Genomic DNA, 27,048 nt, shown 5'->3' on the forward strand with positions numbered 1-27,048 from the left:
CACTCTGAGGTCCAACTCATCCCAAACCATCTCAGTTGGGTTGAGGTCAGGTGATTGTGGAGGCCAGGTCATCTGATGCAGCACTCCATCACTCTCCTTCTTGGTCAAATAGCCCTTACACAGCCTGGAGGTGTGTTTTGGGTCATTGTCCTGTTGAAAAACAAATTATAGTCACACTAAGCACAAACCAGATGGGATGGCATATCACTGCAGAATTCTGTGGTAGCCATGCTGGTTAAGTGTGCCTTGAATTCTAAATAAATCACAGACAGTGTCACCAGCAAAGCACCCCCACATCATAACACCTCCTCCTCCATGCGTCAAGGTAGGAACCACACAGGCGGAGATCATCCGTTCACCTACTCTGCATCTCACAAAGACACAAAGACACAGAGGTCAGAAACAAAACATTTCAAATTTGGACTCATCAGACCAAAGGACAGATTTCCACCGGTCTAATGTTCATTGCTCTTGTTTCTTGGCCCAAGCAAGTCTCTTATTATTATTGGTGTCCTTTAGTAGTGGTTTCTTTGCAGCAAATCGACCACGAAGGTCTGATTCACGCTGTCTCCTCTGAACAGTTGATGTTGAGATGTGTCTGTTACTTGAACTCTGTGATGCATTTATTTGGACTGCAATTTCTGAGGCTGGTAACTAATGAATCCTCTGCAGCAGAGGTAACTCTGGGTCTTCCTTTCCTGTGGCGGTCCTCATGAGAGCCAGTTTCATCATAGTGCTTGAAGGTTTGTGTGACTGCACTTGAAGAAACTTTAAAAGTTCTTGACATTTTCTGGATTGACTGACCTTCATGTCTTAAAGTAATGATGGTCTGTCATTTGTTTTTGTTTATTTACACTGTTCTTGCCATATTATTCACTTGGTCTTTTACCAAATATGGCTATCTTCTAAATACCACCCCTACCTTGTCACAACACAACTGATTGACTCAAATGCATTAAGAAGGAATGAAATTCCACAAATGAACTTTTAACAAGTCACACCTGTTAATTGAAATGCATTCCAGGTGACTACCTCCTGAAGCAGGTTGAGAGAATGCCAAGAGTGTGCAAAGCTGTCATCAAGGCAAAGGGTGGCTACTTTGAAGAATCTCAAGTATAAAAATATGTTTTGATTTGTTTAAAAATGTTTTGATTACTTCATGATTCCATGTGTTATTTCATAGTTTTGATGTCTTCACTATTACGTCAGAAATAGTCAAAAAATAAAGAACAACCGTTGAATGAGTAGGTGTGTCCAAACTTTTGAGTGGTACTGTCGGCTAAATGCATACATATGTCGACGTACATCAATCACAGCCTTCACTAACAGCTGTATCACTCCTTGTCACATCAGGTGTTAGGCTTTAAAAAATAAGCGGTTCACATTTGCAACCTTTCAAATCAAATCAAATGTTACTGGCCACATACACATATTTAGCAGATGTTAGCATGTCAAACCCTAGATTTTTTTTCTCTCAGTTTATTCAAAGCAATAAAAGAAATGTACGCTGTATGACTTTTGACATCCCCGTGCCTACTTTATTTTGGTGTAAAGTGGATTAGGCAAAGCATGCATAAAACATGCATAAAACATGCATGACATGGCACTGCACTACAGTTAGTCCATTAAGAGACCACATCCCTGCTAACATTAGGGGGTAAACCTGACTGCACGTCCAGGATGCAGCTGTACCGAGGACACCCTGGGGGCCTTCCAACCAAACCTAGAGGTAATGTTAAGGAAACACTATGGCTGCCAATAGAGTAAAGTCCTGCTGTCTGTCTGCAGGCAAATGGTAGTCTACTTTCGGTGCACGTAAGGATATCCCGCCAGGGTTCAATTTCATATGCCAAAATCCTGTGAAATAGGCCTATCTCACACTCTTTTTAATAGGTCTATCTCACGCTATTTTGTCAGCAACCACTTCCACCAAAACATGCTTTGAGCATTTGAAGACCTTTCACTCCGCTTCCAAGTCCTCCCATAGCCCTACCACCGTGTCCACCCACGTCACCCCCAGCACAGCATTCCTCACTTGTGTGCTGATATGTAACAGTTGACACAGCTCAATGCCACTCTGCTTTGTTGCAGCAGCCTCAGAGGCATTGTTGGACAAACATCCAGTGTGGCTGCCCGTGGTACCAAGCTTGCAGGGAAAAACTTTGGGGTTACTTACAATGGGAGGAACGTATAGTATCTCACTGACTATATTGTGTCCTAGTGTGACCAAAAACCCAACAATCACTCACAGAAATGGTCTTATTTCTGGCAGTAGGTTTTGACAACAAACAAACCTAAGGACAGAAACGTGTGCTCTCCCTCCGTTGTTCACGCCACAAAATAATGGTCCGCTGACTGTACCTAATTATATTCAAATACGGTCTTTGAATTATTAGAGTTGCCCTGTCAAGATTTCCTGGGGAGCTGATTTTCTAAACCATACTGTACTGTCTTTGGAAAAAAGTGACCGAACATCTGGAGTTAACAGGACATCCCCTTTCAGAGGACCACGCCATAAAAGGAGAGGGGCGGGGAAAGTGGATTGTGTTGGAGTTCATAGCCGGAGCACGTGACCTCAATGGCTGCGGCTGCAAAAGCTGTGCTGAACTTCTCTGCACGCTGAACGCCTTTCACCGACGAATTGCCGGAGGGTGGTTTGGGTCGACACCCGTTGTTATCCACCGTTGCGAATGGTTTTACAGGTAACAACTTTGGAGAGACTATCAAAATAATCATACGCGTCTCAGCTTCCACCAACCACGGAAGCAGGAGGAGTCAACAGGTACAAGGTATTTGAAATTACACTTGTCGCTGGATGTGGCATACCGTGTTAACATTTTGAGTTTGCTGTCCAGTTGAATATTAACATGAGCTAACAGGTAAATGTCATGACTAATTGAAGTCCTTCAATCCGAGGAGATTCTAATTTTCAGTTGGGCCATGCATTGCCAGTTTATTATGTACACTAACCTCATACTGTACGATGTCGATATCATGCATACAGTTCGACGTGGTGTTAGATGTTATGAGTCCGGTGCTTGACAGTAGCTATCAACAAGCAAACCTTATCTAATTAGATAACAAAACAGATTTTATAACAATTTGCCGTATTAATTTCCCATAATTGAAATAGCACAAGCAAGCAACAAAATATAAACGTTGTAATAAGGGACAGCAAGCTACCTATAGTTTAGTTCGTGGATTGGATTTTTGACAGGCTGACAGTTTTCTCAATATTTAGCTACATCGCTACTCCTTGTCGCAAGGTCAACCAATCAGCATGCTAACTTTTTCACAGTATTTATGTACCATGTTATGAGACAAGCGTACCCACATAAACAAGATCTAATTGAGTGGTTTTTAGCTGCAGTTTAGCGGGAGCTAGCCATGGAACGTCAAGACAATGGGATATTAATGTTGAACAATCCCAAAACTTGTGTGCACAAATTTATTCCCAAGACAGTGGCACAAAAGTATTTTGTTCTCTGCAAATAAGTTAAATGTAAGTCACACTGTGAAACAGATGCCTCCCCCAATTTGTTTACACCTTTGATGCACCTTTGTCAAGATAATATGCCCACATTTGCAGCCTCCTCAGAGGAGCGTCTGACCAAATTAAATGTCACAATTATGTATGACATAATTATTAACATTGTGGCCATGTATTTAGTGAAAGTCTAGTGTAATTTCGAAATTGCGGCAGTTAGGATTTCCTTCATAACAGTCAACTTTATTATTGCCAATTATTACGCTTTTTTTTTTAGGGGCGGCAGGGTAGCCTAGTGGTTAGAGCGTTGGACTAGTAACCGGCAAGTTCAAACCCCCGAGCTAACAAGGTACAAAAATGTCGTTCTGCCCCTGAACAGGCAGTTAACCCACTGTTCCTAGGCCGTCATTGAAAATAAGAATTTGTTCTCAACTGACTTGCCTGGTTAAATAAAGGTAATTAAGTCTTTAATTTCAGCATGATTGAAATCCATTGTTTCCTATGTAGATCTGTAATAACACTTTCATTGGGATTCGGTATGACGATGAGGTAGTCTTATCACGGTGTTATAATCAATCATTCACCATACGATATCATATATGTTAATAATGCCCTCCTATGGATTATTCCAATGTCCTGTCCAAGACTGGCTGCATAATGTGCACAACAAACTACTGTTTTTGTTGTGAAAATGTAATTTGCCCTTTTCTCCGTAAAACCTGTGACATTCAGAGCAAGATGCATCAGAGGCTTAGTCGCTGAGTGGGACATTTGGTGTGTCTGAGGATTTTTCCACCCTGTCATCTTCCCGCTTGGTGTGAATCACAGTTACATGTTGTGCCTAGGGGTGTGCATATTTCCCTTTTTAAGACGATTCGATATGTATCTAGATGCGTTTTAGTCAACTATTTGATTAGAGGAACAAATCGATACGATTCGATGCACTAACATTTGTTGCATAAACCCATACATTTTCCATTCAAAATTAAAGTCTGCTGATAATGGATCTCATGGGCTTGGGCTCTCTGAGCTGGATCTGTCTGAGCTGATGTGCGTGTCCTCGTTATGAAATGATCAACTTTACCCTACATATCTAAAAATGACCATAATACATTGATTGTTTTAAGCTAAACTACCAAAACATTTGCTGATGGTGAACCTGAACCTGAACAATCAAAATCAAATTGAATGTAAGCCCCGATCATCATGTAGCCTACCTATAGCCAGATGAGAGTTGTCTCTGATGGTAGCTTAGGCTACTTTTATTCTGGTAAAACACCATTTTCAAAAGCACATTTGATCAAAATATTAGTCACTCGACTAATAAAGCCTAATATTGCGCAAGCCATTTTACATACATTTGAATGCGCAGTTTGACTAGGCTGCCAATATTGCCTGGGGTTGTTCGGCATGCAAAATGACTTGTGGATCAATGACTGTCATAATAATTACGTGCTTAGTTTGACACTGAAGGAAAAGAGGCAGTTGTTATTTTCAGAAGGTAGAAAAGTAATTTGAGAAATGTAAGTGAACAGGCGATTCATAACATTTAAATCGACTTTCTGACCGATGCATACTTCATTTGGATCAGTGGTTTGGGGTCCCGTAGACCGATGCATGCTTCATTTGGATCAGTGGTTTGGGGTCCCGTAGACCGATGCATGCTTCATTTGGATCAGTGGTTTGGGGTCCCGTAGACCGATGCATGCTTCATTTGGATCAGTGGTTTGGGGTCCCGTAGACCGATGCTCTCGTATATGTTAAACATTTGAACCAGGGACCGATGCATATTGGTGAATCTTCATTTGGATTGGTTTGGGGTCCCGTACACATGCTTCATTTGGATCAGTGGTTTGGGGTCCCGTAGAGTTGCTTCATTTGGCTCAGTGGTTTGGGGTCCCGTAGACCGATGCATGCTTCATTTGGATCAGTGGTTTGGGGTCCCGTAGACCGATGCTATTGGTGAATCGTACACCCCTAGTTATGCCATAAGTGGTTTGGGGTCCCGTAGACCGATGCATGCTTCATTTGGATCTGCAAAGACCCTAGTCAGCTGTAACCTAACCAAGCAGCAGGTTCACTTAGAATTGCTATGACTGTCACTATAGTGTCCTAATCCTGAAAGCTACTGTTATGTAATGATCAAACTGCCCATTCTGCCCCCGTCCCGCCCCCCAGGATGCCTCTTTCCCAGATCAAAACAAATGTAGTAGGATTTGCACATGTTTACACACAATTTTTATATAAACTTCTGTTGTAACCATGTTGTACTATAAACGGCATGATCGACATGTTGTAGCCTACAAACTTATTTTGTAACTATAATAAACGTCATGATCGCAACTGTCGCATTCTGCAGGGTAGTATTTTAATAAATTTAGATCAAAGCCAAATCAATGTTAAGATCACATGATGGTAAAAAAACATGAGCCGGTGCACACCCAGAATAATAGTTTGAGTGGAGGTGCTGACTAATGGCGAATTAACTATAAACTGTCAAAATAAATAAAGTCGCACACTCCATGTGTAATCTCCCACCAATTTAATAGGTATTTACCATCGTTTCGGCATCACTGTGCCCTTTTCACCCTGAAGAAGGAGCGATGCCGAAACGTTGGTAAATACCCATTAAATTGGTGGGAGATTACACATGGATTGTGCAACTTTATTTATTTTGAAAGATCACATAATGATTCATTAGTATTCTACATAGTCAAGCACCAAAACTTTTCAAATGTTGAAATGAGAAGGCTATTGCACCCGAAAAACGTGGAACGTCAGGTGCGTCACATTCAGAGCCGCAAGACAGCAACATAATAAACTGAAGCACTGATCATTGGGAACGAGATCAGAATGTCTGCTCAGGAGTTATCCATCAATTAAATAGGTAGCCTAGCCTACAAAACTAAAACGATCCATATTGATAAACATGACATTAATAACGCAGGCACAACCCGAGGACCCCGGTGCCGACGCATTCAGAAATCAAAAGATGGTGTAGTATTTAGTTTAGAAGCTTTGAAGAAGGCCAAGAGAACAATAAACACTTTTCAATGACAATTGAAATCCACATTGGGTAAAAAAATACAAATGATGTAGCCTACGATGCAGTACTTGTGATCATTTTAAGGAGAACAAAAACTACTTAGCCTACAATTGAACACCACCGCGGAAGCTTCGCTATTTGGCATCTTCCCAATTAAGTAGCCTAGTTTTGTTTGGCTAATTGAAGAGAGCTAGTGCTGATCACTCGAAGCCCACCTCTCCCAATGCACTGTGGAAAAGTGTGCATAGAATTATACTAGATGTAGAGCCAAAATTAGTATAACATCCTTTCGTTTCAAACATACTTGATTTTTGAAAATTCACATACTATAAAACATCATATTTTTGCATACTAAGAATATGTAATGCGCGAATGCGTTGTTTCACGCTAAAAGTACGGTTGTTTAGCTATTCGGAAAAGGCATCAGAAAATCCAGTCACGTAGCCACTCCGTATGTAATATAACCTGCCATTTTGGTCCTTCAGGTCGGTGGAAATGAAACAATTATAGAAGTTTAATCTGCTGTGTCACTGTCGCCAACTCATGATACAGGATGAGCCCAATGGGAAAGATTTAGTCTACTGACTGGTCTGGTACGTCAACAATCCAATCGTCCTTGGGTTCCGCCTGTCCTCCCTCAAGGCAAGAGGATCTGAGATGTGTTCACTGTGTTATGAGTTTGGCAACTAAAAAAATCTAAATGATGGGCATTAAAATGGAGTTGGTCCGCCATTTGCTGCTACAACAACCTCCACTCTTCTGGGAAGGCTTTCTTCTAGATGTTGGAACATTGCTGCAGGGCCTTGCTTCCATGAGCATTAGTGAGGTCGGGCACTGATGTTGGGTGATTAGGTCTGGCTCGCAGTCGGCGTTCCAATTCATCCCAAAGGTGTTCTATGGGGGTTGAGGTCAGGGCTCTGTGCAGGCCAGTCAAGTTCTTTCACACTGATCTCGATAAACCATTTCTGTATTGATCTCGCTTTGGGCACCGGGGCATTGTTATGCTGAATGGGCCTTCCCTAAACTTTTGCCACAAAGTTGGAAGCACTGACTCGTCTAGAATATTGCTGTATGCTGTAGCGTTAGGATTACCCTTCACTGGAACTAAGGGGCCTTCCCGAACCATGAAAAACAACCCTAGACCATTATGCCGCCTCCAATAAACTTTACAGTTGGCACTATGCATTGGGGCAGGTAGTGCTTTCCTGGCATCCTCCAAACTCAGATTATTCTGAACTGCCAGATAGTGAAGTGTGATTCATCACTCCATTGAATGCGTTTTCACTGCTCCAGAGTCCAATGGTAGAGATCTTTACACCACTCCAGCCGACGCTTGGCATTGCGCATGGGGATCTTAGGCTTGTGTGTGTGCGGCTGCTCGACCATGGAAACCCATTTCATGAAGCTCCTGACGAACAGTTATTGTGCTGACGTTGCTTCCAGAGGCAGTTTGGAACTCTGTGGTGAGTGTTGCAACCGAGGACAGATGATACGCGTTTCAGCACTCACAGTCCCGTTCTGTGAGCTTGCGTGGCCTACCACTTCGTGGTTGAGCTGTTGTTGCTCCTAGATGTTTCCACTTTATAATACAGTTGACCGGGGAAGCTCTAGCAGGGCAGACATTTAAGGAAACTGACTTGTTGGAAAGGTGGCATCCTATGACGGTGCCATGTTGAAAGTTACTGAGCTCTTCAGTACGGGTCATTATACTGCCAATGTTTGTCTATGGAGATTGCATGGCTGTGTGATCCATTTTATAAGTCTGTCAGCAACGAGTGTGGCTGAAATGGCCGATTCCACTAATTTGAAGGTGCGTCCACCTTTGGCCGTGGAGTGTCGTTAGAATTCTATGGTCATAAGTTATCAACTTATTATCAACTTAACACCCCCATCCACATCGATGGAACAGTAGTGGAGAGGGTAGCAAGTTTTAAGTTCCTCGGCATACACATCACAGACAAACTGAATTGGTCCACTCACACAGACAGCATCGTGAGGAAGGCGCAGCAGCGCCTCTTCAACCTCAGGAGGCTGAAGAAATTCGGCTTGTCACCAAAAGCACTCACAAACTTCTACAGATGCACAATCGAGAGCATCCTGGCGGGCTGTATCACCGCCTGGTATGGCAACTGCACCGCCCTCAACCGTAAGGCTCTCCAGAGGGTAGTGAGGTCTGCACAACGCATCACCGGGGGCAAACTACCTGCCCTCCAGGACACCTACACCACCCGATGCTACAGGAAGGCCATAAAGATCATCAAGGACATCAACCACCCGAGCCACTGCCTGTTCACCCCGCTGTCATCCAGAAGGCGAGGTCAGTACAGGTGCATCAAAGCTGGGACCGAGAGACTGAAAAACAGCTTCTATCTCAAGGCCATCAGACTGTTAAACAGCCACCACTAACATTGAGTGGCTACTGCCAACACACTGTCAATGACACTGACTCTACTCCAGTCACTTTAATCACGGGAATTGATGGGAAATTATGTAAATATATCACTAGCCACTTTAAACAATGCTACCTTATATAATGTTACTTACCCTACATTGTTCATCTCATATGCATACGTTGATACTGTACTCTATATCATCGACTGCATCCTTATGTAATACATGTATCACTAGCCACTTTAACTATGCCACTTGGTTTACATACTTATCTCATATGTATATACTGTACTCGATATCATCTACTGTATCTTGCCTATGCTGCTCTGTACCATCACTCATTCATATATCCTTATGTACATATTCTTTATCCCCTTACACTGTGTATAAGACAGTAGTTTTTTTTTTTTTGGAATTGTTAGTTAGATTACTTGCTCGTTATTACTGCATTGTCGGAACTAGAAGCACAAGCATTTCGCTACACTCGCATTAACATCTGCTAACCATGTGTATGTGACAAATAAAATTTGATTTGATTTGATTTGGAACTTCAGCCTTGCAGGCACCTCAAGTCAATGTGTTCATCGGCTTCTCTTGTGGCAGATACTCTATATGTAGTCTATAGTGCAGACGTGCTGTTGTTGGTGATTGTCTATTCTACGTTTTAGGATTAGACCATACAATGTGTTTTAGGATAGCAGAAAACTCAATTGTATAGCCCAGTACTGTATTTTGAGTGTAGATAGAGTTGGAGTATTTTTTTGAGCGACCGTCAAACGACTTGTGTGTCTACGGATGTCGGTTTCCTTCTTGTATGAGATATGCCAGTTAGAAACCTCACACGACTTGGTTTCACATGGCGATAAATGTGTCATCACTCACTCACTTGCTTTGCCGCCTCACCGTACCTCCTCTGAAGTAAGACAGGACCTCCCCCCTGCTCTCCCCCACTTTTTCCTTCCTCTTCAAAATCACGTGTGACACTGGAAAATGTTCTTTGATAGTAATAAACATGATAGTGATTCAAGATGGCTGACGCTTTCTTTTTTTTCTTGTAACCTGTGGAACAAATAGTTTTTAAAGTTCAAATGTATTGAAAACGTATCAATCCAAGATATATTAGTATTTTATTTATTTTTCGACAGAGTATTTTGTGTAGAACGTTGACAAAATGTTGAAAAAGTAAAGGGGTGTGATCAATATTCCCACATTTTTTTTAAAGGCACTGAGCAAATTTCAGGTCTGCTCAGCGCAAACTTTATGCAACTTCTGGAGCACGTTTACTGTGAACACTGAGACTGTACCCGCTTTAGGTTACAGTTATAACAATGGCCAAGTAGGCTACTGTGGCAATTTGATCATAATGTAGGCCTATCAACAAAAAACTATGGAGAAAATGCATCTCATAACATTGTAACATGGAAATGTTCCATTATTCGGCCTACAGTTGCAGCATATGTGTGGTGTTCAATGTGGGCAATCCATGAGACTTTTGAAAATAACAGGGATTGTCATTCACCTGTTTATCCACTTGTGTTGTGTGATGCAAGAAACCACTTTACAAAATAGCATTCATTATCATTGCCATACCATTATTACAGAGAATCAGACAAATTATGCTACCCTCTGCATATTGGCTATTTAGCCTGTTCAAGCCCTGCTCAAAATACAACACTGCCCTTTTTGAGACAGAAAAAATGCTCTTTACCTGACTTGCTTTTCAAAGATGGCTAAAATGCACATGTTTTGTGCTCTTGTAGGAAGTAACCACTCCCCTATTGCTGACTACAAGTGATGGGCTAATAACTCACTAACTAGTTAATAACTCACTAACTAGCAAAGGATATGAACAAAATGTGCACACGTGGCTACATGCAGCTCTTGCTTCGATCTCCAAACAAGTGCATCTATTCACGACCACTCATACTGTAAACACAGTCCAGTTCAAAGGGAATGGCACAGATCCATATATGGCAGTGGTCTATTTGCACATAGGGGAACTGCTGCTCTGAATGGTTATGGCGCACCGGTCTGTGTAGTGTATGGGCCTGATTTGTGCCTGTCAATGCAATGAAATCCTACTCCAATGTGCTCTGCCTACAAGAAAATCTCTTGCAGAGTTAGTATGTTGCACTGAAAGTGGCTAATATTGCGTTGATTCGTTCACAATTGGCACAGTAGAGGGAAATATTGATAGTGTTAACTAAACTAATTGGGATGTTCAATCTCGTGCTTCTCTGCGCGGGCTGATTTTCCTTCTACCAGGGAACATTGAGGGTGATTACTTTCTGAAGCCACTGTACAAGTCAGTGCCAGTACCTTATTCAATGTGCAGGGTTACAGGAGTGGTTGAGGTAGGTTTATACATAAGAAGTGACTGGTAATAGGATATACATGTAAACAGGGCTGAAAAGTGACTGGTAATAGGAAAATATCAATATTTATGGTAATATACTGTAAACAGGAGTAATAGTGACCAGTGGCAAGATAAATAGATACTAATGGCAATCAATAACAGCAGCATAGGTTTGAGGCTGCGTGTGTGTGTAAATGTTTGCCATCAGTAGTGAGTGTGCGTTTGAGTAAGGGTGAAGGGTTGTGTCAGAGTGGGTCGAGATCTGTGGATGGGCATCGAGTTAATGTGGATAGTCTGTGGGAAATCAGTAGTTGTTAGCCATTTAACAGTCTTATAGCCAGGGATAGAAGCTGTTTAGGGGTCTGTTGGTCTGAGCGTTGATGCACCAGTACTTAGGGCTGGGCGATATGACCTAAAAAAATCTTTTTTTTTTTTCAAACTTGAGTGATTCAAGGTATATATATATATTTGTAAGCATTGTTGTACAATTTAAAGGTCAATACACTGCATTTCAGACAGTCAGCAATAATCTAATGAATTCCGGTCTTGTGAAGTTATACCTAGGCTAAATATAAGCCTTCCACAACCATAAGACCCGCTAATAACTTAATTATTTTATCAAAATAGTTTAACCAGCTTTTTGTTGTTATTGCAACAATCACTGATCTGGCTTTCAAGTCTGTCTATGAAAATGCCTTTTTTTTGGTTACAAATTTGACTAAAACCATGAATAATGCACATTCACTAATAATGACTAACTTCCCTGCAGCAGGCATTAGCTGATCTCAAAACAAGTGCATCAAAACAAGACAATGAACACAGGTCTCATCAAAAATCTCTCAAGCCCACGTGATAGTGACTAGCCAGCTAATCTTTATGTTTCAAGTTTAGTCAACTTGGATCTGTTTGCTAGCTTACAAGGCAGAACAGTTTAATTGTTTAATTTACACCCTTCGCTCTGTCTCCAACTGTTTGAAAAGCATGTTAGCCTGTACTACTTTGTTCAGATGTTGAAATCAAGTGGCCTAACTTAGTTCTCAGACTAAGAACGAGTTGACAATTCCTTATATAATTTGTGTTTTATGCTTCTTGCACATTTATAAAACAGACTAGACGGCTTGTATAACAGTCTTTCCAGAATCAATGTTCATTGATGCTCTCATTTTAGTAGTGACTGCGCTGCGTGCAGTTTGAGTAGTTGAGACATAAAAATGGTATCGTTGGAAAAGTTAACATCTGTATTACTGTAAAATATGACCGATTCTGTTGGACTAAACTACAAATGCAAATAGTAAGTTGAAACCGCATGTCAGGGAGGAAGATGTGATCTCTCAACTTTGTTGGCGTGTGAGGCAGGGGGAGGGGCTTGGTGTGTGTGTAAACCATAGAGAAAGAGGCGAAGTGATAGGTTTCCTTCTCGCTAAAATCTGTCCATTTATAAGCTCAATGCGTTTCTATAGGCTTATTTTGGACCTAAGCTTGACTCCCATTGTTAGGGCGGCATCTCGTCAATATATATAGATCTCTGGTGTAAATGGGGAGGTGCACAGAAGGAGCGAGAGACAAGAACAAAAATACAACGCGAAAACAAGCGGACATAAAAACGAAAAATAACAAAACCTTGATTCTTGCGATACAGACATTTGGAATATCACGCAAAAACATGCATTTGAATTAATCAAATTAATTTGATATATCGACCAGCACTAACCAGTACCACCTGCCGGACGGGAGCGTGGAGAAGAGTCCATGTCTCGGGTGGCTGGAGTCTTTGGCAAATCTTCGGGCCTGTGTGCACCTCCCCATTTACACCAAACAGACACCGCCTGGCATGTACGTCCTTGATGGCTGGGAGCACGCTCCCAGTGATGTGCTGGGCTGTCTGCACCACCCTCTGTAGGACCTTCCGATTGAAGGCGGTGCTGTTGCCATACCAGGTGGTGATCCAACCAGTCAGGATGCTCTTGATGTTGCAGCTCTAAAAGGTCTTCAGGATCTAAGGTGCCATGCCAAAAAATTGAGCCTCCTGCGGAAGAAGAGGTGCTGCCGTACCTTCTTCATGACTGTTTTGGTTTGAGAGGAGTATGTGAAGTCCTCAGTCATGTGGACACTGAGGAACTTGACATTCATGACCAGATGAAGTGAGATGGGTTATTGGAGGATGGTGGGAGAGTTTCCACTTTGAAACCTGAGAACAATGAGACAGATATTTCACGGGATGTATAAATGTGAAGCATCCGGTTGGCGTTTCCACTCACTACCAAATATGGTAGTGAGAGGAATCCCAGTGGGAGAAGATGGAACGAGATTCATTCTGGCTGACATTCTGCTAATTTACTCGTCGATTAAACATTTGATCTCAATACAGTTTTCTGTTCCCAAAACTACAATATTTTACGAACAGAGTGGACTAAGTTTAGTAGAATTTTCACTTTGCCAAAGTTTGAAAAAAATGCCGTTGTTTACAAGGTGTTCAAAAGTGAATTTAGTTATTGTGCACTTCACAGAATAGGTGTTCCCCAACGGAAGTATGCAAATGAATGCTAGGACGCAGCAATAAGATCTCGCTAGCTTGTGCTTGGCTCTGCCCACCTTCTTGCTTGTTCTGTCCATAATGGCTCATTTGTTCCCATTTGAAACAACAGGCTTTGGTCTATCTTGGTTTAGCTATAAAAATCTTTGAGATTAGTATCCCACAGAGCCGCTCATTTGTGATGTCATTTTGTATTTGGGAGCTTTTATTCCTAAAAGTGGCCTTTTACTCTCTGTAGATTGTCATTCACTGTTTATTGAAGGTAGAATTATGAGTTCAAATGATACGGTAGCTAAATACTAAGCCTATCTACCAAATATACTCATGTCTAGCAAGATGGAGGGCTATAAGACTCCTAGCAATGTGGTGGGGTTCAGGGATGGGCAGAAATGTTTGCCCAACTGATTGTAGCGATAGAAAGTACAGCTACATTTGGTATAGAGATTCTACCAAAAAGGCAACCTCAACATATTTTAACTTTGGTTAGCCGAGGCACACAGTGGGTGTATAGCCTTACCACAGCCCTATCTGTCCCTTGTGTTCAGTCGGTGACTTCCTGCTTCCCAAAGTTGAGACTGTGCAGGAGAAATGACAGATGAGACAGGTCCCCCACAATGGCAGGTTACCCTGGAGATATCACACGGCGCTTGCTAAATGGTAAACACCTCAACCGAGTCGACCCGCTCACGCTGAGGTGCCGGGGATTGTGTGGGTTTTATTTTAAGAGTGAGGAGCTCCGATCTGAGCGAAACCACAGTTTCGAGAGCTGAGGCTTTGGTTCTGTTTTTATGAAAGAAATACATTAGTCAGTCAGACATTTTGGGAGTTTGTTATAATGAGCAGTCGTGTGGTGTGTCAAGTCTTCCAACTCTGATGTTGTTTATCATGAAGTTGTTTCTTAGCTGTTGACTAACTGTTCACACAGGGAAAGAAACACTTGCTGAATAGAGAACGTAGGAGTTGGAGTGCAGCTGAATAGTGTGGCTGACACTCATGTAGGTCAAGGCCTGGTTTCATCAAACAGGCCCCAGCCCCAGACCTCTTCAGAATGAGTAGAAATAAATTGCAATGTTCTAGTGGTTTTGGCTGTGGTACTCGCTAATGTTGCCGCTGCCTTTGGGAATGGGGCGAGTGTGGGAAAAGACTGAGGAGTCGCTGCCATGGGAGTGGAGCGGAGTGGGGATTGGGGAAGTTAGGCCCCTGTGATGTAGGAATATAGGAGCTCTAGTCAGCCTGGTTGATGGGAGTTTGACAGGCCAGCTCACGCATACTGATTCTATCTCTACCCGGTCCACCGTCTGCTTCCCTACTCTCCTAGTCCTCCCTGGGACCATGAAAGGGTTAAGTCATCCCCCCCCTTTTCTATCGCCTCCTTTTATTTCTCCCTTTATGACTTTGATGGTATTAAATAATCTTTACATGTCAGAGTGCACAGCTCTCCCGTGTTCATGTAGGAGAGCAATTGGATCAGAGTGGTAGCTCTAACTATGCTTCATTGAAGTCTTAAAGTGGCAGGGTGCCTCCCCTCAAGTTACTATTCCAATTAAAGGTCGACCGATTAATCAGAATGGCCGATTAATTAGTGCCGATTTCAAGTTTTCATAACAATTGGAAATTGGTATTTTTGGGCGCCAATTAAAAAAATATATATATATTTTTAAAACATTTTACATTTTTTAAATTTTTTTTATACCTTTATTTAACTAGGCAAGTCAGTTAAGAACACATTCTTATTTTCAATGACGGCCTAGGAACGGTGCGTTAACTGCCTCGTTCAGGGGCAAAACGACAGATTTTCACCTTGTCAGCTCGGCGGATCCAATCTTGCAAACTTACAGTTAACTACTCCAACGCAATAACGACCTGCCTCTCTCTCGTTGCACTCCACAAGGAGACTGCCTGTTACGCGAATGCAGTAAGCCAAGGTAAGTTGCTAGCTAGCATTAAACTTATCTCATAAAAAACAATCAATCATAATCACTAGTTAACTACACATGGTTGATGATATTACTAGATATTATCTAGCGTGTCCTGTGTTGCATATAATCTGACTGAGCATACAAGTATCTAAGTATCTGACTGAGTGGTGGTAGGCAGAAGCAGGCGGGTAAACATTCATTCAAACAGCACTTTTGTGCGTTTTGCCAGCAGCTCTTCGTTGTGCGTCAAGCATTGCGCACAACCGATCAACTCCCGAGATGAGGCTAGTGTAACCGAAGTGAAATGGTTAGCGTGTGCTAATAGCGTTTCAAATGTCACTCGCTCTGAGCCTTCTAGTAGTTGTTCCCCTTGCTCTGCATGGGTAACGCTGCTTCGATGGTGGCTGTTGTCGTTGTGTGGCAGGTTCGAGCCCAGGTAGGAGCGAGGAGAGGGACGGGAGCTATACTGTTACACTGGCAATACTAAAGTGCCTATAAGAACATCTAATAGTCAATGGTTAATGAAATACAAATGGTATCGAGGGAAATAGTCCTATAATTCCTATAATAACTACAACCTAAAACTTCTTACCTGGGAATATTGAAGACTCATGTTAAAAGGAACCACCAGCTTTCATATGTTCTCATGTTCTGAGCAAGGAACTAAAACGTTAGCTTTCTTACATAGCACATATTGCACTTTTACTTTCTTTTCCAACACTTTGTTTTTGCATTATTTAAACCAAATGGAACATGTTTCATTATTTATTATATTATATTAAGTTAAAATAAGTGTTCATTCAGTATTGTTGTCATTATTACAAATACATTTTTTAAAAATAGCCCGTTTAAATCGGTATCGGCTTTTTGGGGCCTCCAATAATCGGTATCGGCGTTGAAAAATCATAATCGGTCGACCTCTAATTGCAATATTCCTAAACCCAGATGGGAAGTCGGAGTCCCAATGCCATTGTGTTACCTACGCATTGCTGGAAGGCTGTGGTGAGGGATCTTTAATATTATCAGCTATTGTATAATCTCATCAGGAAAAAATGGCCTAGAATGGATAATCAGTTCTGATATTTTAAGTCCCTCACCAGTTTAATATGCCTGAAGAATTAGGTCAGTTTTTGTCTTCTTTTGAAATGAGGCTAACCTTAAGTCTGATCACTGAGCTATTATTGTGATTCATTGTATCGGGTGTGATTGAAAAGACAATTGATTTAGACATTGAGATTCTGAGCAGATTTAGCCTACATAAGGCTGTTTTTCAGATCGCTGTGTGGAAGACGAAGCAATAGCTAATTAGTACATTTAATTTGGTGTAGCTTACTACTTTATCTATATTGAGTTCGTACTGTCTATTTTGGTACATTTCACTTTGTTCTGGCATTGCCGTACACGCACACACTGTCGGCCTAATCTATTCTACCACGAGAGACCTATTGCATTTCACAATTTGTGTGGGGATATTGTGGCAGTGTCATTTTTCCACATCCATTTTGTGCCTTTGCTTTCATAGAAGTCTCTTTTGCCCAGTCGGACAGTCCCTCAGCTTGACGGCTGACATTTCCAGTGAAAGAGCTCTATTGTCGTCAGTTAATCCCCCCATCCATAAAACAATGGTATCAATTGCTTCCACTGAGTACATCCACATTGCTGTAAAGAGCCAGGCCCATTCTCCTTCCAGCCAGGCAGCCAGTCAGCCACTCCAGGCAGGCAGTGAAACCTCGTCTTCATTCCCATTGACAGCCCCTGGTAGTTGTACAATACTAACCGATTCCAGCCCAGGCAGCTAGTCTAATAATATCTCTGTAGCATGAGAACCAACCTTTTATCGTGCCTGGCCTGCCACCTCGGAAATGCACAATTAATAATGGTCTCTGTATATATTTATTTTCCCGGGGCGGCTATCAGCGGGGCGAGACTGGCCGCTTTGGGCTCTCCTGCCCCTTTCCTAATGAATGGCTTCTATTCCATTTTCCCTTCATTTTCCCCTGGACACTGACATTAACGTTGACGGATGATATGTTCGTTCATTGAAACTGGGATCTTAAGCACATTGTCATTGAAAATCGTAGTCACCCTCCCACCACCACCACATGCTCTCATTCGCTTTCCCTTCTCTCTCTCTCGCTCTCTCTCTCCCCCCATCTCTCCTTCCTCCTCTCCCTGTCTCGGTGCTCTCTGTCAGCACCCAGGGACATGCCTTTAATATTCTTGTTAGAGCAGCTCCACTGCACAGTCTGAGGAGTTAACCCCCTCCTGCCAACAGCTAGCCTGGCGGCCTGGGGTCACTTCAGCACAGGGTACTTACTACACCAGCTAGCAAATGTTCTCCTCCAGGAAATGGTCCTACGAATCTAACACAATGTAGCTTGCACAGTATGTCTCTGTTTCCTTGTGCATGTATTTCTAGGGACCTTTTACTTTTTGGTCAGTCAATCACTTTTGTCGTTGTGAAACTGTACCTCTGGGCTTCTGTCAAGGCAGAGACACTGACAGATTATCTGGTTGACGTCCTGCATGGACCTTTTCTTTGTATAACAGGTCCTGCCGTGTTGGCGGGTGCCAGGCGGGCATAGATGGCGGCATCACTCTGCTTCCTGCCTGCACATTAGATGAGGCCGGTGCCAGATCTGTGTGAACGGGAGGATAATGACCCAGAACAGATCTGATAATGCTTTGGCTGCTGCTTCTGCTAGGGCAAACTGAAGAGCTCAACTCATAGTGTCATTATCATACTGTGTGCTGTGCCCTGCTCACTTCAGCCAAACCTCTTTTGTGAGCTGCTGCCTGCTGCTGCTTCCACTGCCTCTCTGGTCTGTCAACACAGCAGAGCCGGGGAGAAGCCATCCCATCGCTCTGGATCTCAGTCATGGTACACTGCTTCAGAGAGGCTGCTGTTGTTAGCTAAACTGATGAGATTCCAGTGCAAGGATCCAGAGCGGAGCTAAGTTAAGCCTCCAGTGGCCAGACTCGGACCACATCAGTCTTTTAATGGGCAGAATGGGTACCGGCTTTCACCCTGCCTGTGGTGATGTCTGACCATGTCAGCTGACATGATTTAACAAGCCGATGAGAGACTTGCTGTGTAAGTGATGTAGATCCTAGTACACAGTGTGTCTTGCCATCAGCCTAGGTTGTGTAAGTATCCTATGTGTCATTACACACCAACACGATTTTCTTTAGTTTTTGGTTAACATGAATGACCATGCAATATACTGTTCCAACAACTACACTACATATGCAAGAGTATGTGGACACCCCTTCAAATGAGGGGATTCGGCTATTTCAGCCACACCCGTTGCTGACAGGTGTATAAATCGAGCACACAGCCATGCAATCTCCATAGACAAACATCAGCAGTAGAATGGCCTTACTTAGTTAAATGTAAAAAAAATATATACTGAAGAGCTCAGTGACTTTCAGTGTGGCACTGTCATAGGATGCCACCTTTCCAACAAGTCAGTTTGTCAAATTTCTGTGTTGCTAAAGCTGCCCCGGTCAACTGTAAGTGCAGCTATTGTGAAGTGTAAACGTCTAGGAGCAACAACGGCTCAGCCAGGAAGTGGTAGGCCACACAAGCTCACAGAACGGGACCGCCGAGCGCTGAAGTGCGTAGTAGAGGTCGACCGATTAATCGGAATGGCTGATTTAATTAGGGCCGATTTCAAGTTTTCATAACAATCGGAAATCGGTATTTTTGGACACCGATTTGGCTGATTTAAAAAAAAAAAAAGATTTATAATATTTTTTTACACCTTTTATTTAACTAGGCAAGTCAGTTAAGAACACATTCTTATTTTCAATGACGGCCTAAGAACGGTGGGTTAACTGCCTTGTTCAGGGGCAGACCGACAGATTTTTACCTTGTCAGCTCAGGGATTCAATCTTGCAACCATACGGTTAACTAGTCCAACGCTCTAACCACCTGATTACATTGAAGTCCATGAGGAGCCTGCCTGTTACGCAAATGCAGTAAGAAGCCAAGGTAAGTTGCTAGCTAGCATTAAACTTATCTTATAAAAATCAATCAATCAATCATAATCACTAGTTAACTACACATGGTTGATGATATTACTAGTTTTTCTAGGGTGTCCTGCGTTGCATTTAATCGATGCGGTGCGCATTCGCGAAAAAGGACTGTCGTTGCTCCAACGTGTACCTAACCATAAACACCAATGCCTTTCTTAAAATCAATACACAAGTATATATTTTTAAACCTGCATATTTAGTTAATATTGCCTGCGAACATTAATTTCTTTTAACTCGGGAAAATGTGTCGCTTCTCTTGCAACAGAGTCAGGGTATATGCAGCAGTTTGGGCCACCGGGCTCGTTGCAAACTGTGTGTATTTCATCCTAACAAAGACAGCCAACTTCGCCAAATGGGGGAGGATTTAACAAAAGCGCATTTGTGAAAAAAGCACAATCGTTGCACGACTGTAGCTAACCATAAACATCAATCCCTTTCTTAAAATCAATACACAGAAGTATATATTTTTAAACCTGCATATTTAGCTAAAAGAAATCCAAGTTAGCAGGCAATATTAACCAGGTGAAATTGTGTCACTTCTCTTGTATTCATTGTACGCAGAGTCAGGGTATATGCAACAGTTTGGGCCACCCGGCTCGTTGCAAACTAATTTTCCAGAAATGTACGTAATTATGACATAACATTGAAGGTTGTGCAATGTAACAGGAATATTTAGACTTATGGAAGCCATCCGTTAGATAAAATACGGAACGGTTCCGTATTTCACTGAAAGAATAAATGTTTTGTTTTCGAGATGATAGTGTCCGGATTCGACCATATTAATGACCTAAGGCTCGTATTTCTGTGTGTTATTATGTTATAATTAAGTATGATTTGATAGACTGCTCTGACTGAGCGATGGTAGGCAGCAGGCTCGTAAGCATTCATTCATTCAAACAGCACTTTCGTGCGTTTTGCCAGCAGCTCTTCGCAATGCTGTTTATGACTTCAAGCCTATCAACTCTCAAGATTAGGCTGGTGTAACCAATGTAAAATGGCTAGCTAGTTAGCGGGGTGCGCGCTAATAGCATTTCAAACGTCACTCGCTCTGTGACTTGGACTAGTTGTTCCCCTTGCTCTGCATGGGTAACGCTGCTTCGAGGGTGGCTGTTGTCGATGTGTTCCTGGTTTGAGCCCAGGTAGGAGCGAGGAGAGGGACGGAAGCTATACTGTTACACCGGCAATACTAAAATGCCTATAAGAACATCCAATAGTCAAAGGTATATGAAATACAAATCGTATAGAGAGAAATAGTCCTATAATAACTACAACCTAAAACTTCTTTCCTGGGAATATTGAAGACTCATGTAAAAAGGAACCACCAGCTTTCATATGTTCTCATGTTCTGAGCAAGAAACTTAGCTTTCTTACATGGCACATATTGCACTTTTACTTTCTTCTCCAAAAGTTTGTTTTTGCATTTATTTAAAGCAAATTGAACATGTTTCATTATTTATTTGAGCCTAAATTGATTTTATTGATGTATTATATTAAGTTAAAATAAGTGTTCATTCAGTATTTTTGTAATTGTCATTATTACAAATCAATTTAAAAAAAATCGACATCGGCTTTCTTCGGTCCTCCAATAATCGGTATCGGGATCGAAAAATCATAATCGGTCGACCTCTAGCGCGTAGCGTGTAAAAATGGTCTGTCCTCTGTTGCAATACTCCCTACCAAGTTCCAAACTGGCTCTGGACGCAAGATCAGCACAATAACTGCTTGTCGGGAGCTTCATGAAATGGGTTTCTATGGCCGAGCAGCCACACAATCCTAAGATCACCATCCACAATGCCAAGTGTCGGCTGCAGTGGTGTAAAGCTTGTCACCATTGGAATTTGGAGCAGTGGGTTTGGCGGTTGCTTGCCCGAATGCATAGTGCAAGCTGTAAAGTGGAGAAGGAATAATGGTCTGGGGCTGTTTTTCATGGTTTGAGAAATCTTAACGCTACAGCATCCAATGACATTCTAGACAATTCTGTTGCTTCCAACTTTGTGGTGACAGTTTGGGGAAGGCCTTTTATTGTTTCAGCATGACAATGCCCCCGGTGCACAGAGCGAGGTCCATAAAGAAATGGTTTGTCGAGATCGGTGTGTAGGAACTTGACTAGCCTGCACAGAGCCCTGACCTCAACCCCATCGATCACCTTTTAGGATGAATTGGAATGCTGACTGCGAGCCAGGCTTAATTGCCCATCAGTGACCGACCTCACTAATACTCTTGTGGCTGATTGGAAGCAAGTCCCTGCAGCAATGTTCCAAGATCTAGTGGAAAGCCTTCCCAGAAGAGTGGAGGCTGTTATAGCAGCAAATGGGTGACCAACTCCATAATAATGCCCAAGATTTTGGAATGAAATGTTCGACAAGCAGCTGTCCACATACTTTTGGCCATGTAGTGTATATGTCTTATTGCAGTCTTAGTGTTGATGAGTTTATTTCACCCAGCCTTTGTTCTGTGGTTTCTTGTCAGAGAAGGTGTTGTTTTCGCCATGTAATACACACACACACACACACACACACACACACACTGCAGCAGGCACATTAGCCTTTACATTCTTACTGATTCGTGGCATTGGGAGAAAGGCATATTGATAAATACCTGGAGTACTCAGTCATCGAAATTGCTAAACTAAATTGGGCAGAACTGAGACTTATGCGGCGCAGTAAATTAAACAAGCAATCTTCTCTGCTGGGTGACAGCACAATGGTGATTAGGCTTTCGTGTGAGTTACCATTCATTATGTATGACTGTGCTGTGGGCTGCCTGCAGTTAAATAGACCCACAGTCCATTGACTGGGCGCATTATCAGAGACCGAGCGAGCGGGAGGGAGTTAAAAATTGCTTTAGTTCCTGTCCGAGTTCCATTTTCAGCCAAATGAAGGTGGAAACCCCAAGCGTGTAGTTTGGCGTCCTGCGTGTGTGAAATGTGGTAGGGGTACTCCAGGAGGTGTTCGCTGCTTTGTGTTCCGGGGCTATTTCCACAACGTCTTTCACTATGTACACACCAGCCACTCTTCGTTTGTCAAAGCCCTCTCTGCCTCTAACTGGCTGCTCCCGCCCTAATATAAGGCGATCTTTGTCTCATCTGTAGCTCCATGTATGTTTCCCTACAACTCGTAGGTATCTTGAGAGGCTTGCCTCTGTTTACCTTGTGACATTTTCAGTAGCTTACATGACTGTGTTCAGCAAACACTAGAATCCTATGTTATGTCAACACGATTTTGCTGAGCACAAGTGTTGACGATCAGGGAGTCTGAGCTGAGCAGGACTGTTAAGATGTGTCTTGTTTCACAAGGTTTAAAGGGCGTCAAGGTTGTATAAGCATAGGCCTATTTGATGAAGAGTGTCACCTACTTTCCATGGCTGTCCAGTCCACACACTGTCTTTGTAGACCTTAACAGCAGACCCAGGAATAGGCCTATTGCAAATATTTACATTATTGTCAACATTATTGTCAACATTATGATTTTGCTGTGAGATTGACCTGGTAGTTATGTTGTGTTGGAGTGCTCCATTACCGTATAATGTGTTGCAGTACTCTTATTTAGTACAATTTATATTTAGCCTCAATAGAATAGCCGGCAACAACGAAAAATAGATGTGACCTAATGGAAATACATGTGAGCTAATTGCCCCTCTGAAAACGGTATCTTTTCTATGTGTTAGGCAAGGCTGGACAGACTCTTATGAAAGCGTGGAATGGCAAAATTGAATGCGTTTTTCACATTGTGTGTGTGTTCGTTTGATAATTGCAATCACCAAGGAATTTTCTGCCCACACACAACTTATGAAACGGGAGCTGAAACGAACGCTATGTTTGTTTTGCTTGTCGAATTCTTGCCATCTCTTCGGCGAGGGTGGATTTCTCTAGCGTGAGCAAGTCTCTCTCCATTGTCCCAGTGTTGGCGGTTCCCACATCGTACAACAGGATGCGGTCATCCTCAGTTGGCCCCTAGCCTTCAGTAGTCACTCGCTCTACTCATCTGCAGTGCAGCAACCATTTTGGGGCTGCACTCTATTCTGAGATGCTCTGTGGGAAGGACCCCCGGGGGTGGGGTGTTCTCTGATAAGCATTTCCCAAATCTATTTCTCACTATATTTCTCCCATTGGTTCATTTGGACAGCTAGACATTGTGTTGTAACTAGCACTCACCACAACACACACACCCAGGCATTGTTTTCCTATCAAGCCAAATTGAATGTTAACTGCCCTCATGAAGCATGAAATACTGGGCTTTATATTGACTCTGGCAGGTATTTAAACTTCTGATATGATCCAGACCACAGTCATTAAATCGTCAAACTGACGCAATGTTTCATTGCTTTTGCCTGAAGCCAGCATGGCATGTTTTTCCATTCAGGGATTCCAATATTTGTCTCTCTCTCATAAACACTGGGCATCTGGTTGCCTGTAGTAAGTCTTCATTAGCGTAGAGGTTGATGTAAAAATGCGGTTGAAATTCTATCGAGAAAGCAGCCTCCTTGGTTCTCATTTGGAAGCTAGCAGAGGTGTGATAAATGTAGCCGTCACCTATTGACCCATAGAGGTCAACTTGGTGCACTTAACCCCCAACCCCCTCTATCTCAGTCAGCCCGTGGATACTCTGCACCAGGCCAAATTTGTCTAACTATTTTTACTTTTTGACCGTTGTCTTCTACTTTGCGCCAACTTATAATTACCAGCTAACTGTGTACTGTCTTGTTTACAGTTCACTGTTAGATTCTTCCCCAATTCCTCTGTGCAGAAATACATATTATTGGTCTTCAGGGATGCTTGGCCTTCAGCAATATTCTCTGTTTTGATCTCAAAATAGGCCATCCACGTGAATCGTGTAGATCTGAAGAAAAATGTTTGGGAAGGGGAGGGGTGGTCTGTTTCTCATATCGAGATCATCCCTACTCGTTCTACGATGAGAATATCAAACCAAGTTCAGCGCTTGGTGTCAGATATGTCAGATCAGAATGAGTGCTTCATCCAAAATCGGCTGTGATCGGCCAGACGCATCCCCTACCAGCCGTTACTCACCTGCTTCTCCGTCCTCTCTTTCTGCTCATCTCCATCCGTTTTAAAATGTAATTTAGCCGTGATGGCGAGTTGGGTTGTACAGACGGTGAGGAGTCTTCTGTTGTTAAATGTGTTTAATTATTGGTGCAGCTCGCGCCGTGAGCGAAGTAGATGCACTACTTTTAATTTTGCCTGTAAGAACCAAGAGCCCAGGCCAGTCTGTCTAGGCTTCTCTGTCACGCAGCCATAGAGTGAAAAAAGAGCACAGTGACAGTCGTGCTTGCACCTTTACATAGTTGAAAACCGCGTGTTTCTAGCCCAGGCCATTCAAAAGCTGTGCCCCATATCATCCGAGCTATCTTTTCCCCTTTCTACTTCAATTCACACCCATTTCATGTCATTGAATAAACCATGTCGCGTGTGGTTTTAAACAACTGGAAGGCCACTAATTGTTGGTTTTGATAACAAACAACCATGTTTAGTCATGTTACCTAGCTAGCAAAAAATCTGGTAAGTTGACCAATAGGCTATGCACATTTGGATGGCACAGGAGGAGTGGAAAGGGGATACATGGCCTACTCAAAGGTAGGATGCATATGCCTAATCAATGTAATTCTAAGCTACAGTATCTTGTTATATTTATTATATTCTGTTTTGTGTCTATCTTTTCAAATGTTTCCTAATTATTGGCACCCTTGATAGATAATCTCTTATCAAGGGTGCCAATAATATGGACATGACTGCAAATGCATAATGATCTGCATGTCATTTTGCCAGTAAGGGAAAACGCACTATATGAAACAATCTTTAGCCTACTATTCAGATAACTATACCATCTCTCACACACACGCACACACACTGCTCCCAACATAGAAAATGTAGGACCAAACAGAACTTAACTAACACCAGAAAAAGAGAGGTTAGAATTACATTGGTAAGGCATGTGCATCCTACCTTCCAAGCGTACTGTATCTCTTTGAGTAAGCCATCTATCCCCTTTCCTCTCTTCCTGTGCCGACCAAATTTGTGCATAGCGCATTGGTCAACTTACCAGGTTTTTGTTAGTGGCCTGCCAGTAGTTTAAAAGCATATCAAGGATCTGGGAAGATTCTGTATGGAGGAATGGTCTAAGATCCCTCCCCATGTGTTCTCCAATCTCATAAAACATTTGAGGCTCAGTGTCGTTATCCTCGCAAGGGGAGGATGCTAGAGTATTGAAAAGAGGGGTGCTAATAATTTAGATTTATATATTACTTAAACAATCTCCAAAAATATTGTAGCATACAATATATCTCAGTATTTATATTTATTTTATACAGTATTTTTGTTGCTCATTTTATTAAGGGTGCCAATAAATATGGACCTGACTGTATATTCCTTACTTCATTCTTCCTGCCAAATCACAGGGATGCCAGGGATCACAGGGATGCCAGGGATCACAGGGATGCCAGGGATCACAGGGATGCCTTTTGGATATGAGCAAATCAACCCTTTCTGCATACTTTCTGCAGTAACCTATTGTATTATACAGTAAACAGTTTGGATTCAATGTGTTGTATTGAGTACTGGTGTGAATATCAGGCACAGGTTTTTGTGAAGAACATGCAGTACATATAGAAAACGAGAACAGGTGTCCTGGGGGGGGGGCGAACAGGACGCTAATAATCCCCCACCCCGTTGTATCACAGTACATGCTCGCTATTGTGATACTTGGCCTGGTATCGCATCATTAGTCAAACTTTAGTATTGTGACAACCAGTGCTTGACTGAAATAGGTTCCGGTACTCATTTTGGAATGCCTGTACAGTTGTATATTTAGGTGCAGGAGCTCCACAATACTTTTGAGCAAATATTCTGTAAGAGGAACAGGAGCTCAACCAGTAGAACATTTGAGGTGCTCTGCTCCGGTGTGCTCCTGCCCAAGTCGAGCACTGAACAACGCTAAAAATGTTTTGCACTTTATGCAAGTGTAAAATGTTTCCGTGGGGGGAGTAACCTTTTAGGGACTCGCCATTTTGCGTCCTTTACCTTGTACCTTCTAAAGTGAGTTTGGCTCGAGATACAAAATATTTTCCAGATATATCCTCCTCCCTCAGCTTTGATCTGACCTTGGTCCTCAAATATCAGTTATTTGGGGGATCTGACCAAGGAGATAAGGAAATTATTGCAAAAATCATATGTAGCAAATTTGGATGAAGGAGGGCAGTGACGCAGATAAACTTCCTAGTTGGATTCTGTTTCACCCCTCCTTTCCCACCAGCAGTGTAAAGAAT

The 27,048-nt window shown here is 42.4% G+C and overlaps 1 protein-coding gene across 4 annotated transcripts in view; it reads left to right on the forward strand.

Moving 5' to 3' along the window:
* The first annotated feature begins 2,555 nt into the window (after positions 1–2,555).
* Positions 2,556–27,048, forward strand: part of raraa (retinoic acid receptor, alpha a) — a 220,219-nt gene continuing 195,726 nt past the window's right edge. For 2 of the 4 annotated variants that reach the window (XM_024386750.2, XM_024386752.2), the window contains exon 1: positions 2,556–2,789. The gene's annotated coding sequence lies outside the window, so the exon portion shown is untranslated. The remainder of the gene's footprint in view (positions 2,790–27,048) is intronic. The other 2 variants (XM_024386751.2, XM_042305348.1) reach the window with 2 other exon arrangements.

This window comes from Oncorhynchus tshawytscha, linkage group LG24, assembly GCF_018296145.1.
Source record: "Oncorhynchus tshawytscha isolate Ot180627B linkage group LG24, Otsh_v2.0, whole genome shotgun sequence".
Classification (NCBI taxonomy): domain Eukaryota; kingdom Metazoa; phylum Chordata; class Actinopteri; order Salmoniformes; family Salmonidae; genus Oncorhynchus; species Oncorhynchus tshawytscha.